This window comes from Typopeltis vanoorti, chromosome 9 (genome assembly GCF_054136105.1).
Source record: "Typopeltis vanoorti isolate ZY-2024b chromosome 9, IOZ_Tvanoo_1.0, whole genome shotgun sequence".
Taxonomy (NCBI): Eukaryota; Metazoa; Arthropoda; class Arachnida; order Uropygi; family Thelyphonidae; genus Typopeltis; species Typopeltis vanoorti.
The window spans coordinates 49,069,103-49,082,277 of NC_143557.1; the positions used below are offsets into that span (position 1 = coordinate 49,069,103).

General features: G+C 37.5%; 1 long non-coding RNA gene across 7 annotated transcripts in view; it reads left to right on the forward strand.

Moving 5' to 3' along the window:
• LOC150103023 (uncharacterized) overlaps positions 1 to 13,175 on the forward strand; it is a 327,791-nt gene that overhangs the window by 292,625 nt on the left and 21,991 nt on the right. For all 7 annotated transcript variants that reach the window (XR_016548797.1, XR_016548799.1, XR_016548795.1 and 4 more), the window contains one exon: positions 6,659 to 6,800. This is a non-coding gene — a long non-coding RNA (uncharacterized LOC150103023). The remainder of the gene's footprint in view (positions 1 to 6,658; positions 6,801 to 13,175) is intronic.

The window sequence follows — 13,175 nt, forward strand, 5'->3', positions numbered from 1 at the left end:
ACAACGAATAATCTTTAATCTGCGATTCTAAATGGTCGGTTACCTTGAAAACAAACGACTCTTGATCAAAAGTTCGGTACAGCTAAGTATAAATGCATTTGTTTCATGCCAGTAACCCTTATTATTTATTACCTTAAGATAATTCTGTTCATTGACTTCCAGTATTAAACTTAAGTTAATATTAACAAGCTATTCTTGCTTCTCCAGAAAATTAGAAGGTGGCCAAGTCTGCCTTTGCTCGAATGCCATGCTGCAGACATTAAATAATTGAATATCGAACTGCAAGACGGCACTTTCAAGTTCCTTAGTGAAACACAAATAGTGCATCACTAAGGCACATGTTATGAAAAAACATCGAGTTATTTCGTTCTAATTTTCAGCGACTGCTAATAATAAGTGCATTAATCTGGCATTTCCTTCAGATTTCACCGATTTTCGATTTTTTTTACTCATTTTATTCGACAGTTATATTTAAGAACAATCTCTCTGTCTCAAATGGCATAAAGAAGTTAATATTCCTCATCTGTTGATACAGTCTATATTTATGTCTATTTCGAATGAGAGGAACGAACTAATTGGCTGCAATCAGCATCCGTCCGTTTGACACTATACAATGTCTCTGTGTGTTAATATTCTATTCTAGTGAGACGCCCATTGTTTCCCTGTGTATGATTCCATCCATCAAGTAAATGTCATTTGGTTGGTTGACTGTTAAAAGAAGTGATGGAAGTCTCGTTTCCATTAAAGTGGTGTCCGTTTAGTTGAACGGAGGCATGAAAGTGTTTCTTCAACAACGGCTTTGTAGCCAGATAGAATTATAAAATTAGTCAGGTAGGTTTGCTTGGACGTCTTCTTGAAGTAGTTTGTAATCGGAAGTGAATGCATGAGTGGTGCTAAAATGAACAGAGAATTCCACGAGTTAATTGCTTTCAGTCCAGTTCTTGCATATGAAACCAAACGTAAATGATGCAAGGCTCAACAGAATAAACACCAAGTGAAAAATATATATATACATTATATAAGCCAGGGTAAATGATAAGAAGTGACGTGTGTGGGGATGATTCAGCAACTTAATGCCAGACCTACAAAACGGTATTCAGATTTATAAAATCAATCAGGCTATAAATAACCAACTGAGTTAAAGCTGACTCAGTTTAATGATAAACCCCTGAACTCTTCAGCTGTCCAGTTCTATGAATACTGAATTTAGTTGGAGATTTTAAATGTGACAGAAAGGAGGGGAATCTCTTCGTTCAACGTTTCAGGAGAGAGGAAGGACGTTGGGATTATAAATTTTCAAAACAAATTCATTTGTACTGAGAAGACAAATGAATCTGGTAAGAAAACAAACAATGATAAGAATCATTCATTGATTCAGATGTACTTAAGGAAATTATATTTCTTATAACTTCGCGCTTTCTACTAGATGTTTTTGCTCTCGTTCTTCTATGCAACTATAACTATACAACTCATCGTCTAATGATTCTTTTTTATATATATATCGACATGCGTTCAAAATATATTGCTTATCTAGACATCCATGATGTCACCAACTTCTCTATAATTTCTTAAAGATATCTGATATGAATGAAACCTGAATTCGGTTCGAAAACGGAGATGGTAACCACAAGGCCATACATTAAAAATCGTTTTATTTTTCTATACAATCAAAGTGTATAACAAACTCTACAGCCTTAGTGATAAGCCTTTCTGGTGCGTAAATAATATATTTCGTTAGGAAAACTCCCTGACTAGACCAAACTGGTATAAAACCTGAGTTCTAATATTGTTGCCATTTTCAGCCATAACTTGTGTATAATATTCGCTTAGAGCTACTGCTAACTCTAAGCGAATGTCAATTGCTTAATCCCACCCCCCTCTCAGGGTTCCTCGAAATTTTCCAGCAAATAACAGTATACTGAACTAAGCACAATGGTCCAAGTTAATCCTAGTGTTTTAGGCAACACGAAAATTTCCGTAGTTTTGCTATTAGTGAATTTACGGTAACAGTGGAATTAATTCTTGCAGAACTAATATATGGTTATATTTAACGAGGGAATAATACAAAGAAGGCACTGGAAATGCGACAAAGGACTAATTACACGACTGCAGATGTCACATAAACGGCCTATTGATGTGCTGTCCGAATGTAGTGGGTTATTTCCACAACACAACCTTAATACCGAGGCGACTTTAACCAAGAATGTCGTGCATCAGTGGAAAGAATGTCCATTTAGGGCTACATCCAGCCTCCTCGGCATCGCAAACTGAAGCCTTCCTTGTGTGAAAGCAAGGAGGGACGCAGTACGGAGAAATGGGCGATGGACTTGGGTGTCGCGACAACGAAACAACACAACTGGTGACAGTGATCTGTGCCCCGCACGACACGGCCCTTTTGTTGCGCCAGAAGACTGCTCGACTCTGTTATTAACTACCAGCTTGTCAGAGCAGACACTTTTACTGAAATTCTTAAGACGTTTGTGACAAAGATGTCTTAAAGTTAAGGCGCCAAGCTTGAATTAAGAGGTTAAAAAAAAAAAAAAAAAGCCTGGGGGAATTCGTGTGGTCAACGCTTACAAAGTCTGATGACCACGTGGTTGTCACATGCAGATGCTGAATGTGGAAGTGTGGCGGTTAAGGGTCCTAAGCTAAATCGCTACGTTCATTTAGGAAAACAGACCGTGTATGAATGTGTTTCATTTGCTTTCTTCAAGCACTTCTGTCTCTATCTGTAAACAGTCCTGACTGGCACGCACTGAAGCCTGCCAGTTATTATAATCGATCATTATTAATTAATAAGGTCGTATATGTTTTATCTGATTTTCAGTGTATTTGCGATAAAAATCTCTGCAAGTACCGGACTTGACTCGCATCCATCATTGCTTCAGCAGAACCAGCCCAAGGCTCCCCGTGACAGAAACCAAGTGTGACGCACTTCCGTACAGCTGTATCCTACCTATCTTAATTAATACCAGTTGTGTCATTCTCCCTGAACCTCATGGAGAAGCAAACAGCACGGGTTACGGAGGGTGGGGGGACGAATGCAGATGAAGAAACAAGTTTACTTGCTGGAAGGTTGCTTAAATATTGCGTCAGGCTTCACGGACACCTCTCCCTTAAGCTGTGTTCAGACTGAGTGATGTAGCATGAGCACTACTGAAATAAAATCAGGCTTCTAGTCCAGTCGCGAGGATGACATTTAGTCTTCGGGTGGAAAAACTCTTCCAATCCTTTCTACCCCCAAAATTTCTATTATAAATGCTTTTCAAATTAAGGTACTTGCAGTGGCGCACCTGGGGGGGGGTCTGCCCCCCCAAAAGAAAAAACACTAGAAAATTTTCCAAAAAATCTTTTCCTAATTAAAATTCTTTTTTTTTTTTTTAAATTTATGTTGTGTCGTGTCTTCTATTTCTGTACTACTTAAGAATTAGCAATCACTGCAGATGCTCAGTCATAGGTCATATGAGATTCGTAGTGTGTATTCTCAAATTGTCTAATCAACTCTCCCCTCCCCAAGATTAAATCCTGAGTGCGCTACTGGGTACTTGAGCAAGTCGGTCTCCTATGGAAGTGACAGGGTGTTCCTCCATGGAAAGCAAGCTAGAGAACACACGAAATTGGCCAAATATATACTGGCTTTATAACTTTATCTGCTTTGGCCACAATTGCAACAAATAACTACTGACACAATGCAGTCTATATCGAACAGTCCATCTGTCCTTGTTTAGAATTAATGGGCTGATTGAGCAAAAACCATTTATCTTTACGGAGATACCTTTGCATTTTACTGCAAGAAATTAAAGGGATACTGTGAAAAGGCAAAGAAAGTGTCCCTCTAAACAGAAATGTTGCTTAAAGTGCATGGGAAACAATTCTGCCTTATAAATTCTCTCCTAAATACGCATAATTCTTATCAGCCCACAAATATTTACTCGTGACGCTGGAGGCTAAAGTTTGAAAGTGGTAAGAATGCCACTCAATGTGGCTACTGAATTAGAACCAACATGATTTTTATTCTTTACCAACAAAGGGTTCTTCTTTTGACAGTAATAAAAGCATCTTTTGTCTTATGGAAATGAATGACCCCTCATTTCTTAACAATGTACACTCCGCTTGAGATATGAGGTCACCAAGAGACCACTCTCTCACGGGTACGAACAGCTAAAGCGCATCTTCCGATTGCAAAACAATAGACATGATGTCGGCACATATGCAAGGCTTGATTTTAAGCAAATGCGCACTGACTATTTCTTCCCGTGTGTTCATGAATAGGAATGAGTTGGCAAGAGGTCTATTGTGATACAAATGATAGGTCTGAGAGTTGTGAAAACATATATCTTTACAGCAGTGTTTGTTAATATTTGTCGTCCGTTCGCGTGATGACTTCAAACTTTTTTTTTTTTTGACACCATCCACTTTTCGATATGTTCCGCTCTCTTATTAGCCACTGGGCGGTCAGTATTTTTAGCAACTTAGATATAATAGTGTTTTATTGTATCCAGGAAGCTACGAGAAAGTGATCGTTCCTATGAGCCGCTATAAGGCATAATTAGCATTTGATGGATATTTAACAATCATGGCTAACGATCCTTGTGTCGGTCTAATTAGCAACCATAAAATATTAATACTGAATATGGATTAATCAAGAATTTTTTGGTCAGAATTGGTTCGGTTTTTCGATATCTGCATATCAGGGTTCATTGAGCGTTGAATGAATGAACTCTAGATTATATATTGAATTTGTGCGAACTTTTGTCAATAACAAACCTTACACCTCTTGTGGGATTTTTTTTTTCCAATGGCTAGAACAATAACGAAGTGAGCTGGCAATTGACGGAGAATGTCAATTTAGGGCTATATCCAGCTTCCGTTTCTTTAAAAAGAGAAAGAGTTCGTCCAAACTGACCATGCCATTACAAAACGATTGTCACAGTTGCGAATTCCTTATAGTTTCATCACAGCGCAGCATGGGCAATTATCCCTCAACCGTTCCTCTTCGTCCCTAAATGCTCATTATACACAGAAACGGATTAGAATAATGTTATCGACAATTTGCATACAATGCCCTGTAAATCTCTTCTTCTAGTCTACCGTTGAGCTGCCATGGCTTCTGATTGGATACCCTGGAACTGCCTGGCGTGTCTCCCCGAATAGTGAACGCCAAGTCCAAATATATAGAGTCATAAAACAGTTTGATGAAGTAATCTTTCATATCTTTCGGAAAGCTGCTGGCCTAACTAATGGCAAGAATGGAGGCTGACCTACTTTTGCTGCCATGTGGGTATTAAAAAGTGCACGCACATGATGGAGGGTTATGAGACGATATTATCGGGAAGAAATCTCTGATTACATTCACTCCATGATATACTGAACATGAACAGAGTGGAATATAAATTCTCCGTTTATTATTTATATTTTGTCTACTTTCTTGTTTAGAGGGTGTGGCGTATTTTTCGCCCGTCAGATTTCAAGTCTGTTCCTGAAAGAATCAGAGAGAACAGAATAATAAGTAAATGCAAAAATCCCTCATCCCACTTTACGATCAAGAACTTGGACCATATCTTTTTTTTGTACAAGCGCTCTTAAGACTACAATATAGTACACTATAGCGAACTTCAGAGAATAGAGTATTGACCATTCTACGAGATGTCTTCAGGGCCTGTACCGTCATTTGTACTAAAACAGTAGAAATTCGTGTATGTATATTCATCATTTCATGAAGGTCCACTTGCAAAAAAACTCTCTACATGTATTTCCCCTTCTGGTGAAGTATTTCCCTCTTAATTCTTATGAATGCGCTGAGTTATGTTTTTCAAGTCTCATACCTTATTCAGATAATCCTGAGATATAGTTGGTGGAATCAGCTAAATCTTGACAAACCTGACGCTTTCATGTCTATTAATTATAAGTTTTCAGGCCCTCTTTTGTTTTTAGTCGGGGGGAAAGTCACCTCATCACAGATTGTAAAATGAGTTAATTTACCTTTCTAAAAAAACCCTGTAAATGTTCGCGTTCGGCTCGAATCCCACTAGAGGATAAGTTTTTGTAACCAGAGAAACCTCTTAAGGAAAATCTCTTGATTCACTCTGAGACTAGTTAACTCATCCTCCTCAAAAATTATTAAACAAAGGTTCTCATTCATTTTAAAAAATTGAAATAAATTAATCTTCTTACTCTGTACAAAATGAAACAAAGGTTCTAAAAAATCTTCATACATTTTTGGAAAACTTTAGGAAGCGTTACTGTATGCAGCTGTATAGTCTTTCTCCAAAATCTGTCACTATATCCCTAAAATCAATCATAAGTTAAAAGAGAGAGAGAAAATGGATTATTGTCTAAACATTACCTATAACCGCTAAGAATAAATGTCTTAATAATTACATATAAACTAAGATTTCTTTTACTGAAATTATCTTTTTTACTTAAAGTTTCTTTAGGTCTTCTGAAAATGTTTAGCTGTCATTTAGGAAAGTCAAGTAGATTAAGCACGGAAATAGCTATTTTCCCCTGTCTCGTACACAAGTCTACTTGTGTACGCTTATATATACTGTATTTATTGTTATTTTATTAATGTGCCTCCCGCCCATGAAAGGTTGTAAACCTATATAGTTCATGTGTGTCGTGGACGTTAAGGATTTTTTTTTCTCATTTTTTACAGAATCTGGAATCTCTGTTCTAGAACCTGAACACAGAATTTTTCGATCTAATTCAGACCTCCGGATAAGCGAGCAGATAGTCTCATATGATGAAATTTATGCCACCGTGGGATTCAAACTCGCAACCTGCTAGATGGAGAGTCGGTACGTTAACCAATTCGCATATATTCAAATAAATTGATTAGATTATTTTTATTCTTTATTTTGTCATAGTAAAGTTGAAAACTGTGCATTATTAATTTATTCAGCACTGTTCACTAAAGCAAATAACAAGAAGTACACACAAAACTGGCGTGAGTACATTTCCTTTTTTTTTCTTTTTTTTAAAAACACATCGACTTTGTTTTATTATCTGCGTGTAAGTTTCAGATACACATTTTGTTATATCTGGGGTAGTTTTGTAGCAAAAAAAAACAAACGTTACAGAATCTGTCAGAAATGAATATTTCATAATTTCGGATAAAACTTCAGAATCTAAACAAACCTTGGGAGTTACATTAAGTTCAACACATGTATTGAAAAAATGGACTCATTAATAATACGTACCATGCTTTTGTAGACCGATGACATGGCATAAACCAAACACTACGGAGAAGATTCTAAGCCTTGCCTAAGCAAAGGTGCAAGGCTATAATACTAAAAACAAAAGCATTTCTATCGAAATCTTCTATTTGCAGAAGACCTGTGATACATGGGCGTAACATCTATACTTTCAGCATCAGAATTGCTTAATACAGTTCTTTAATCCTATTCGAAATATGATGTCAATGTAAGTTGTGAAAGTTGCTCTGTTCAGTTAGAAACAGTGAACAACAAAAGTTCACAAAAAAACAAAATTAAATAATCTGATAAGACATTCAAGTCTAGCAAAGAATTTGCGCACAAAGCTGAGATCCTACTTACCTCACAGACTTCACACCTTTACTGAATTGTAGAGGATGAACTGATGTCATATTTTCACAGGATTCAGTAGTGCACTGCGGCGATATTTCTTAAATTACAGCTTTTGTACCTGAACTAGTTACAAATGACACAAGCCAAGAGAATTTATTCAGTCCTCATCTAAAAAAAAAAAGATATTTAAGCTTCTGGCTGCTCACTGATTCCGTTCACTTAAAAGAGATACTTGATAAAGATTAATTAATGAAATAATTTGTGAATGGTTTGAAGGAACCAACAACAAAAAAAGGCATGGATAAGTTTCAAAAATGTAATAAAATTTTCTTGGATAAACAACTAAGATCCTGATTTCAAAAGTATAGTTGAGGATATGTTGAAGAAATTTGAAGGGAAAAAAAGAAAAAAAAATTGTAATTGAGCTTAAAAGTTCATTGCTTGCATTCTATTTGGAATATGTTTCTGAGCTTGTACAATGAGCAAAAAGTATAGTGAAGGATTTTGTCATGATTTAAGCTGTATGGAAAAGTAGATAGGAAGTGACAAGTCAGTATGGTGGAGGAATAATGCTGCATCGTGACATTCTTAAGAAAATGATCAACCATTGGCTTTTTACATATGTCTTTTCAGTTCATTTTATTCATAAGAAAACATAAATGAATAATTATGTTTATCCGATCACAGACTGAAAATGAGCACCTGTTTATATTTCCTCGGTTGGGTTATGTTGTACTGGCACCCCCCCCCCCATTTGTTGAAAAGAGGGGTTAAGTTGACCATTTTTATTTATATTCTGGACTACTGGCATATATGCAGTGGTATGGAGACATGCTTTTCCTCCCTTTTTATTAACAAGCCGTGCACTATCTCTATTCCCTTCCCCTCTAAGCAAACGTGGAGGGTAGGACTAATACTTCGCTTAGCAATAACTATATGAGCATTTCCCCGTTATAAGTGGAATTCATAAAAATATGAATTAAAATATGGCCTAAAAATTCTTATTACGAATACACTCAATATATTTGTAACATCCTAATAGTAATAAGCTTAGCCCCTATCTGGTTCTTCCAAAAAATCTTAATACCCTGCTTCCTCTCTCTTGATTTCAAGCTACAAGCTAGAAAGTGTATGCATTGCTTGATTTATTCTCTTTTTCAATCGCTCGCATGTTGCTAAGAAGTAATACCCCCCCCCCCCTTTTGTGGGAACTTCATCCTTCAAGGAAATGTTTCTGTCTTTCCACTAGAGGTTGTTAATACGTACGAATAGCCTCATAACGAATGTGATTGACATTTACTTCATTTGATGGACCACTAGCCACCCGTTCCATACCGAATACTGGGAACTTCCTGGCCCGTGCGTGTCGTAGTCCCTGTCCTGGAGCGATCCTATGTGACTGGAATAAGCAATCACACAATAAAGTTTTGTAACCTCTGGTGTCAGGCGCGCTTCAGCGGACTCTGTTTATCTTCTGTGTCGGAAGTGATCACTTATCACGCGACTCACGAGGGCAGCCGCCATCTTAGGCCACTCTTCCCATCTGTCCTTGCGTGAAGTGAATCACTTCGTCAGATGACGTGCGCGAGCCGGTCACGTTTCCGTCATGGCGGTCAGCCACTTCCTTTTCCCCCCTCTTCTCAACAAATGGGGGGATGCCAGTACAACATAACCCATTATAAGTTGTGACATGAGGCTTGGTAAACTGCACGTGAAAAGACTACCAAGAAACCTGTTGCTGTGGTAACACCTGTATTTCGGTATCTATATTCGTGATATCACCGCCAGGTGGCACTAGGAGGGGACGAGGTATTGCACATTGCATTAAAAGTTAAGCATAAGTCTGCAACAGCATTCCTACATTATCCTTTGGTTTTGGGTCTGCAAAACGCTCAGACCACTAAGCAACAATATAACAGACTTGAGCACTGCCATACATGAACTATCCCTCATCGAAACATAAACTCGTATTGCCATGTTTCACAGTATGAGAGTTCACGAATGATTATACATAATGAGCTACGTCACATTCAGTTCTAATCAACGTTTATTCAACAAACTCGTCGCAATAGGTCTACAAATCTTATTCTATAGTACTGTGCGCATCATCGGCTGTTGTGCACTGATAGTTTGAAAAAATGTACATCAATAGCTTTCCGATATTTCTACCGTTGGTTCCTTTGGAGTAATCTAAGTGTTGATAAGTTGACTGCGATAGCTTCAGCAGTCATTAACGATCATAAATCAAACACCAGCTCTGTAACAAAGTTCTGGATATTTTGCTATGTACTCATTGTCTTGCGATGACAGCAAAAAAGAGTTCAACTGTGATAATATACAAGAGTTCAGTGTACACAGAACTATAATAACAACTGGGCAAGTTCATTCAGCATAAGAACCACCATGTAAAAATAAATCATTTGAGTGCCTTTTCTTCTTGGTTGATTATGTTTCACGGTATTTGTCAGTAGTGGTTAGATTCCACTGCCGCACCTACAACAAGTGTCGGTAACGTCTGTTCGGAGAATATGACGAATATTAGCATAATCACAGATGCTCTCCAGGAAATGGGCGTTCACTTCAATACTTCTTGAAGGGATTTGTCTCATATGCTTCCACCGATAACACGCTTATTAATATAGCTAATGGAGACGAGTTCGGCGCGCCAACTTATAATTATTAGCAAACACATTTTAATGTATGCAGATTTCGGGGCTTAGTAATTAACCTTATTCCCAGTGTTTTTGACATCGGCGCAAAGCCCCAAATCTAACCTATCTGCATTTCTGTTTTTGATCAGAATCCCGAACTGCCTGGTATAACACGTTCCAAATGATAAACTTTATGCAGTATAATAACAGGGTTAAGCAGGTGCATGTGGACTTCATTTTCATCATTAGGTTTGCTTTTCATCTGCTTAATGGTTCCTGAGAAGACATTAGTAATTTCAAAGAGTCCATTGTGAACTGCAAGGTTTGTAGGAGTTGTTAACGGGGCGGGGAAAGTGTGCAAGTATTTTAATAGCATCTCTGGGACTCCCGTAACATTCGTAGATAATCATCGAAGTTCAAAGTTGGATGTAAACCAAGAAGTTGAAGCGAACACTGAAATGGATTCGCTTGGAATATTAAAGTGTACGATAATTTGTGACATCAATAATGAAAAGAACTACTGCAGGGCTGTTGACCCGCACAAGGTTTTAGAGCCACAAAACTGGGCGCTCACAATGAGAAGTCCCATCACGCAAGAACAATACCACAATTGGTTTTCATAGTTGTTTCGTGTGACGTTAGGGGTCACTACCTTTATGATGTCACAAGTCTCCTAAATGAAGTGAAGTTAAGCCATAACCTTTAAAATAAAGAAGATTACGGAAATTTTACGAAGGATGCGGTGAGGTTTTCGTACACTTGGTTGGAAAACTATCGCACGCACATAGTCAATGCCTTTTTTTTTCCGTTTCAAGCGGCCGTCCGTGGCTAATGCATTAAAATATATATTTATTATCTGAACAATAAAAAAGTGAAGTTTCATTTGTCAGGGACTCATTGGACCATCCATGTGTGGAAGACATTTCAGGAAATCTGTCCCTGTCTTTATTGCTGGATTCATCAACTTGTAGGACCGGTTTGGCCTCTCGTGTGGTTTACTTCTGGAAATTAAGGATTTTGAATTATCTCTTTATACAGCGAGAAAACCAGGATCTATGACTTGGGATTACCGGCATACAATAAAACATTCCCTTGTCTGTGTAATGAATGTTCAACACATTACTGATACCTGATGAGGATTCTAACGGCGAATGATCCAGTGAACTAAATTCCCATAAAGACCTGGCAGTTGTGTTTCTACAAGCCAGTGCAGTTTTAGAGACCGAATAATACACGAGGAGGAGGTACTACGAATGAATGGATGACTCCTCGTTTGATGGAAATGTGGTGCGAACGGAGATCTTAAGCGGCTTAGTTTAGTCTTAGAGCCTGCGTGTTCTCTCTCAGCAATTTATTGACTGGTTATTCTTCCCACCGCTGATAACGAACCTGAAGACGATATACAAATGACTCGCGTTTTTGTGTCTTTAGGTTATACCAGCTGCCAGTGTGTGTGCTACACTTTGTCTCAGTGAATCGCATAAAACTCCACTCTGACAGCCCTTAAAAGTATTTAGTGTCCGAAGTTCTGTTACCGTACGTGAATAAAGTACCACAATCATCAATTGTCCCCCCCCCCTTATTAACATAATTAACTGTATTGCGGGGTTTAAATAAGGCATTGGGTAATTAAGACGGCATCTGGTTACCATAAAATAACTTAAGAGGATGTAAAAATACATTCAGATCATTTCGATCTCTTTTCAACAGCCCAGAGCTGTTGAAAAGAGATCAAATTACATCGTTTTGAATACTGTTGTTGCACCCAACTGCGAATTTTTTGTAATCGAGCGTTGTTTGACCGAACTCTGTGGGTGACCAGTGATTGTGGGGTTTGTTTCTCCACATACTGTATATCTCAGGTTTTGTGAGAGTGATAAGCGCAGTTCAATTCGGATTCTCTAAGCCACTATGCAAACGCAAACACCCATCGTGCAGTATCATGTATTTTTTGCGATATAAATGATACTTTTGGCATGAGCTTAATAGAATTTAAATCTGGGCTTCTTGGCGGCAGCTAATTCCTTCTAGAGATATGAAAAATTTTCAGTTCAATGCTTTAGAAAATGGATTATTAAAATATGGCAGGCATATCACCTTTCAGTGCAACGACAGAAAATATGGCGGTTGTTAGTCTGTGATGACAAAAAGTTTGGTTGAATGATGGTCTTACAGCGAACGTTTACCTAGAAATTATTATGTACATTGATGGCCTGAGTGGCTACTGTGAGTTCAAATCTCACAATATTTTGTGAATACAGTATTTTTAGGCGGTAGATGAATTTCATCATCCCCAGTGTAAGTCCACCCCTCTGTTTATTGAAGGCTTAAAAAAAGTTCCCTGTTTTTTTTTTTTTTTTTTCCATGGATACTAATGTATTATTGGCTAATTGCATTTTGGAGCGAATTTTATATTAACATAAACATGTGCTAGACAGCATCATGTGGTTGTTCCCTTTACATATGCAGCAATCAAAAAGTATATTTTCATGGTTTATTGTTTCGGAGGGGTGAAATGTTTTAGAAAATTATGGAAGCAGTTTAGTACTATTATATTTGTAGCTGATGAATAGGCTGAATTTTGAACTTTTGGCATAAAACAGTCTTAAAAATCAGAGTATCAGCACTTAAATTAAAGTGCTGATACTCTGTGAGTGGCATCTTCGGGTAAGGTCAGTCAGTAACTTCCAAGACCTGCCATTTAGTAATTAAACTTCACTTCAAGTAAAATAATAAATGGATACTTCTAAAATCTATTTTTAATGACTCCAAATATTTTAATGATTTAATATATATCCAGTATTTTATAGGCTACAGGCAGAAATCCGTTTTAAATAGATATGTTTCTTCCGTTCACCTTATTTAACCAATAAAGCAACATTTTCGTTCTATATTATTATGACTACTGATAGTAGAAGTAATTAATGTAGCCAGGTCGTTTGTGGTCATTTCGAATGCGATTAAGGATGTATGT